The 6,620-nt window shown below is 37.9% G+C and overlaps 1 pseudogene; it reads left to right on the forward strand.

Annotated features, from left to right (window-relative positions):
* The first annotated feature begins 4,975 nt into the window (after positions 1-4,975).
* Positions 4,976-5,894, forward strand: LOC140694297 (olfactory receptor 9G1-like; annotated as a pseudogene).
* The last annotated feature ends 726 nt before the right edge of the window (positions 5,895-6,620 follow it).

Genomic DNA, 6,620 nt, shown 5'->3' on the forward strand with positions numbered 1-6,620 from the left:
CATGTTTCTCCCTCCTGTGAAAAATGTCTCATCACACACACAGTGCTTCCTAGCAAGCTCTTCATCCTGGCCTGCCTCTCATTATCAGATACAACAGGTAATTCCACCATAACTTGTTGTGTTTGTTTACAAAGATTCGGTGCCTCCCAATAAATTCCACCTTCTTCATGCCACGCCCCATACTTCAGTTCTATCACTTTCCACAGTACCTGGCAGAGTATCTGGAACAGAGGTAATGCTGGATAATTAGGGAGATCTGGGGACAGGTGATTAGCACAGAGAGAAATAGATTTAATCTTCCCTGTACCAGTCTTACATTTTGTGACTTTGAACAATGGATGTAGAATCATTTCTATGTCCCATATAGCCCACATCTAAATGGGCATAATGATGATATTTATTTCACAAGATTACTGTGAAAGTTAAAATGCAATGACTTTAAAGCACTCAGTGTGGTTTCTGATGCATACTGAGTACTCAATAAGTATTACTAAGATAAATAATGGAGAAACCTGACAAGTTGCTTTTAAGGACATTAGCCAATATGAAAGGCTTTTTGCCATTTAAAAGTTGGGTAATGAGTTGATGAAAAGTGAGGCTGAATATGCTTGGTGCAGAGCCTGTGTTTATAAACACTCGGGGTAAGTGCAGTCCGCTTTTGAAGCACTATTATCTCAGCTGAATAGAGACTCAAGTATTAAGTCTTTGAAGCACATTTGATGTAAGGGGAAGACTATGAATTTTCTGATCAGATTGCCTTGGGTTCAAACCCTGACTGCCCTTCCCTGGGCAAATTAATTAACTGACCTGATCTATTTCCTCGTCTGTAGGAGAAATGGCAATTCATTCTCCATAGGTGTTTGACAACTAAATAAAGACCCCAGGAAGATGTTTTACAAAAAGTAGTTTCTCAAATGTAGTAATTAGCATCATCAATTTTTTAACTCAATCTCTTCTTTGGCACTGATGTTAACACACTTTTTGGTTAGTTTGCCTTTCAGAGACTTTCCAAGCTATGAACTCCTGAGGTGCTTAAAGATCAAATACACTGGGGAACTTGAATAAAGATAAGTCATCTGGACCCATGATGTCCTCCTTTGTTGGCTGTGACTACGACAACTGCCGGTAAACGTCCCTGTCCTGGGAGAGGCGAACAGAATGCTTCTGTACTTATAGACAGGACTGGCTGTAAATGGAAGAGACACAGGACTCTGATGGAAGACCATTTGGAAGCCGTGAGTAAGTGTTTATCTGATGCAACATGTGTGAGGTGCTTACCTGTGACAGCACGTGTCTCTCAGAATTATCGTATCAGTTTTGAGTTAGGGTGTTGTAACCAAAAAGAGAAGGACCCACGGAGCCCACAAACAACTGTTACTCTAATGTCAGATATTAAGGGAGGTGACTTAGTGGTTAAGTGCCAGGTCCCTGGAGTAAGACAACACCACTTACTAATTGTGTAATGACTAACTACTCATGAAAACTCAGTTTGGTCCTCTGTAAAATTATTTCTGTTAATCCTTAAACATACCCATGATGGATAAATAAAATAATGGGAATAAATAAACTAATGCCTATGAAACATTGAGCTCAGTACTTGACTCAGAGTACAGTATTCAAAATGCTCAGATATTATTTTTATGTGTGATAACGTTCTAGTACAAATACGAGAATCATAAAACAAATGGAAACAGAAGTTATTAAGTTTAAGGTTCGGTACAAGAGTTTTCAACTTTTTCTCACAGGAAACCCCTTTTAGTTCTCCTGGATCCGTGTTTTCAAAGACTTTGCTCCATCACCAAACTATTCTCAGTTTGTATTGACGTTACTCAACTTAGAATAAACAGCCCACAAAACGTCAAAATAAACGTACAAATTTAAATGAGATAAATACTGAACTGATACACATTTTGCATCAAAAGCAGGTGGGAAAGATGATATTCTACTGAAGGGGAAAGAGAATACATTGAATTAATGAGAAATATGTAATACTAGAGAGTGAGCAGCACTAGGGAGAGTAATAAAGTAGAAGGGGGTATAAGAACATCAGGGAAGTGGAGTGCACCATGGTGATCAGGGAACACCTGGAAAGGGGTAATGTGAGTGGCAACTGACCCCTGAGAAAAGGGAGGGGATTCTCTATAAAGATACAAAGGAAGGGCATTCTATCCACAGGGAAGAGTAACTGTCAAGGGCTCTGAGTGAAACCAGTTTATTCTAGGAATCGAAAGGAGGGCAGCATTGCTACTAGGCTGGAGCAGAGTGAACCGTGAAGAAGAGAACAGGAGGGGCTGGGAGCAGAAATCTAAGGAGCTTGTACATCTCTGTAAGGATTTAGACTTTTACTCTGAATAAACTGTGAAGTCATTGGAGTGTTTGAAGAAGAAGAGTAACGTGATCTAAACAGGTGTTCTCACAGGATCACTCTGGCGGTCTTGTTGAGAGACTAAGCAGGGTAAGGACGGAAGTGGGGAGGAAATGGGAAGACCATCAGGAAGCTCTGCAGTGATGCAGATGTGAGATAACAGTAGTTCAGTGCAGGGCTGAACCACCGGAGCTGGGAAACTGGGCCAGTTTCTGGGTATATTTTGAAGGTAGAATCAAGAAGTCACTGATTAGTCAACTACAGAACAAAAGACAAACAAGGGTGAAAAATATCCACTGATTATCCTTAAACTGACATGATGCCACTTACTACAGTGGAGAAGTCTGAGAGCAAAGCAGTCTAGGATGGACTACTGGAAACTCATTTTTTCCTCACCTTCCCAGTGGACATCGTGTAAGAGATGTTAAGCAAGAATTTGGATCCATGAATCTGGATTTCAGAGAAGAGGCATGGTCAGGAAGAAACAGAAACACACACACACACACACACACACACAAAGCAGGGGGAGGACCTCACATGTGAACAGCACTTATAGTCATTAGACTAGATGGTCCACCAGAGTGACTGTGGATGGAAAAGAGGAGAGATTCAAGGGTTGATTCCGGGGCATTCCAAAATTCAAAGCTAGAGGCCATAACACCAAAGCTACTGGAAAACAAGTAGCTTTAGAAGTAGAATAAAACCTGGGCAGGTCTGATGACCTGGAAACCAAGTGAAGAGAGTGTTTCTAGCAGGAAGAATGAATAAAGTACGTCAAAAACTGCTGGTAGATCAAGTCAGATGAGAACCAAAGCACCAGCATTGAATTCAGCTGTGTGTGGTTTTGAACCCACATAGGGACCTTTAGAAGAGAAGTGGTAGCAAAGGCCTGAGAAGGACAGTCTGATAGAGTCCTACATTTTACTCAGAAGTAGGTTTTAGTAACACTAATACTGAGTCTTGGGCAAACAGTATTTTTATAAGTTCAAGATGGCAAGCATACACATCACTGTCATATTCACTGAAAATTTTGTTTATTTAGCTACAAAACAACTTTGGTTGGTGGGAACTTAGTGTGACTGGAACTGTTCCTTCAATGCATGGATGCACAGACACTAGATATATTCCTGTCTGTCCAGTTCAAGAACACAGCTGGAGTCTATGTGCAGGGAATCCTGAAGAAAGTGAGCACATTTCTGTGTCATTGGATGGAAGGCTGAGTCTCGTGGTCGTATCCTAAGATATGTAATTTTTTGACTAATTGTTATTAAGATAAAAATTCTTGATAAAAACATTATAGTGCATTAAAAGTTTTAAATAACTTGTAAGTTTATTCTCCTATAATTCTTACATACTACATATGAATTGCTTACATCTAAAATTGACTATTTACATACAAATAAAAATAGATTTTAAAAAAGTTTATTCTGTATAGCACAGGTAACTATATTCAGTATCTTGTAATCACCTTTAATAAAAACTATGAAAATGAATATATGTATGTCTATGCATGACTGGGGCATTATGCTGTACATCGGAAATTGACACATTGTAATTGACTGCTTCAATACATTTTTTTAATAAAATAAAATAAAACTGGCTATTTAGATTATTGTCAAATATATTTTTATTGATAGAATAAGGAAAAAATAGTTAATCCTTTGCCTTTTATAATCCCATCTTTATATATTATTTTCCTGCATACATTTCCTCCCCCAAATTGTATATATTCAATTTTTATTCTTATAATCTGAGTATTTTCTTATGCCTATAAGTATTAATATGACAAGAATTTATAGGGATTCAGGGTGTCACAATATGCGGAAATGTTAAAAGAAAACTGCTTAATTTTTTACAAAACAAAATACATTAAAAATAGGTGATGTTCAGAGTTCCAGATACAAACAAGTAACACGTTAAGCTTAGAGATCACACATTTAGCAGTAAAGTAGTCTGGCATGATGAAGAAGGCTAAAATACAAGAAAATAGAAATTATAAGGACATCCTTCATTTGAACAATCATTATCATTCCTAAGGTGGAGGGGGGGACATTAACCAACTCCAGACTTTTGGAATTGCATATCTAAAGTCATTAAACAAGTGAGCCATCAGACTGAGGTGGCTCTTATTTATATCTTGATAACGACTGCAAGCAAAATAAAACATTAAGCCAGTGTTAAGGACCTTGAATCCCAGAAAATGAAATTTAAGAAGCACCAATCTCAAAGAGCCAGCTAGGGTCTCCCAAATTTGTCAACCACTTAATCTTTAGCCAATCAAATGATTGTTTTGCTTTGATCTGTGTCTTTTCTATAAAAATATCTCTCCTATGTTTTCTCCTGGGGTACTCAGAATTAATCTGATAGCTGCCTGATTCAAATAGGTGTTTGTTCAAATAAACTATTGAAAGATTAATGTACCTAAATTTATCATTTAACAATATATATAATTGTAAAGTCTAAGTGGTTTATTACAAAATGAAAATGCTTTCTAAAATGAAAAATTACACTGTTGGATCATAGATTATTTCACATATTTTCTATGTATACAAGACAGTGATTTAAACTGAATTCTCATTTTTTCTCTTCTTAGGTGAGATTCCAATAACCATGGAGAGAAGCAATGATACACTGACTGAGTTCATCCTGCTGGGCTTCACAACAGACCCTGTGATGCAGCTGGTTCTCTTTGTGGTGTTCATTGGTGTCTACTTTGTGACCCTGGTGGGAAACATGATCCTCATGGTGTTGATCTGTAATGACTCGAGGCTGCACACACCCATGTACTTTTTCATTGGGAATCTATCTTTCCTGGATCTCTGATATTCATCTGCCTACACTCCAAAGATCCTAGTGACCTGCATCTCTGAAGACAAGAGCATCTCCTTTGCTGGCTGTGCAGCTCAGTTCTTCTTCTCTGCTGGGCTGGTGTACAGTGAGTGTTACCTGTTGGCTCCCATGGCTTATGACCATTATGTGGCCATGTCAAAGCCACTGCTTTACTCTCAGGCCATGCCCATTAGGCTGTGTGCATTCTTGGTAGCAGCCTCATACCTTGGTGGCTTTATTAACTCTTTCGTCATTACCAAAAGAACTTTTATCATGAACTTCTGTAATGACAACGTCATTGATGATTTTTTTTGTCATCTGCTTCCCCTGGTGAAGCTGGCTTGTGGCAGAAAGGATGGCTATCAGGCTCTGATGTACTTCCTCCTGACCTCCAATGTCATCACACCTTCTGTGCTCATACTGGCTTCCTACTTCTTCATCATCACCACCATCTTGAAGATCCACTCCACCCAGGGTCACCTCAAAGCCTTCTCCACCTGCTCCTCCCACCTGACCTCTGTCACCTTGTACTATGGCTCCATTTTCTACATCTATAGCTCTTCCACAATCGAGCTATTCTTTGGACAGGGACAAAATATTTTCTAAATTTTATACTGTGATGTTTCCCATGTTGAATCCCATGATCTATAGCCTGAGGAATAAGGATGTGAAAGAGGCTCTGAATAAACTCCTCAAATAAATCAAGATTCTTTCCTTTTAGGAGATCCAGAGACAATATTTGATCAGGTTATTATATTTTAAGAAGAGCTGCCATTTTGTTCCATTAGGATCAAGAATTCTTATAATGCCAGTTAAAGAATTTGCACCCTTAGTGCATGACAATTCAAAAGAATTAAAATGAGAAAATCAGGGCAATTTAAGAGATAAAATTTAGGTATAAAATATAAGAATTTGTTTTGAATTTCTTAATACTCTAAATAAAAACAACCAAAAAAACTTAAAATCAAACCCTCCTCTCTACCTTCATAAAGTGACAGAATAGCTTTCTCTTTAGCATGAGAGCATTTCTGACTGACTGGTACACATAGAATAGTATCCAATAGTCAGCATTTCTGACTGACTGGTACATATAGAATAGTATCCAATAGAAATAAGAGAATGCTGAATTAAGTTTTAATATTTTTATATGACTATTAACTACTTAAAATCATCACTTTCCATTCCCACAACAGAACTTCTAAAGCATTTTTACATGCAAGTTTTTTCCCCAGAGGCTTTAGCACAAAAGCCCAGAGGCATCCATCAAATATCCATAAAACTATAATCAGCAAGCTTGATATCTCCAATCTACATGTCTCTTAAATATGTTCCTCAATAAGGAAAAATTGGTCAAGTTGCCATGGACACGATATTTGTGAATCACTGTATAACTCCCTGTGCTTCTCTTTTATTTTATAGGAGTGAA

The sequence above is a fragment of the Vicugna pacos genome, unplaced genomic scaffold (assembly GCF_048564905.1).
Source record: "Vicugna pacos unplaced genomic scaffold, VicPac4 scaffold_21, whole genome shotgun sequence".
Lineage (NCBI taxonomy): Eukaryota > Metazoa > Chordata > Mammalia > Artiodactyla > Camelidae > Vicugna > Vicugna pacos.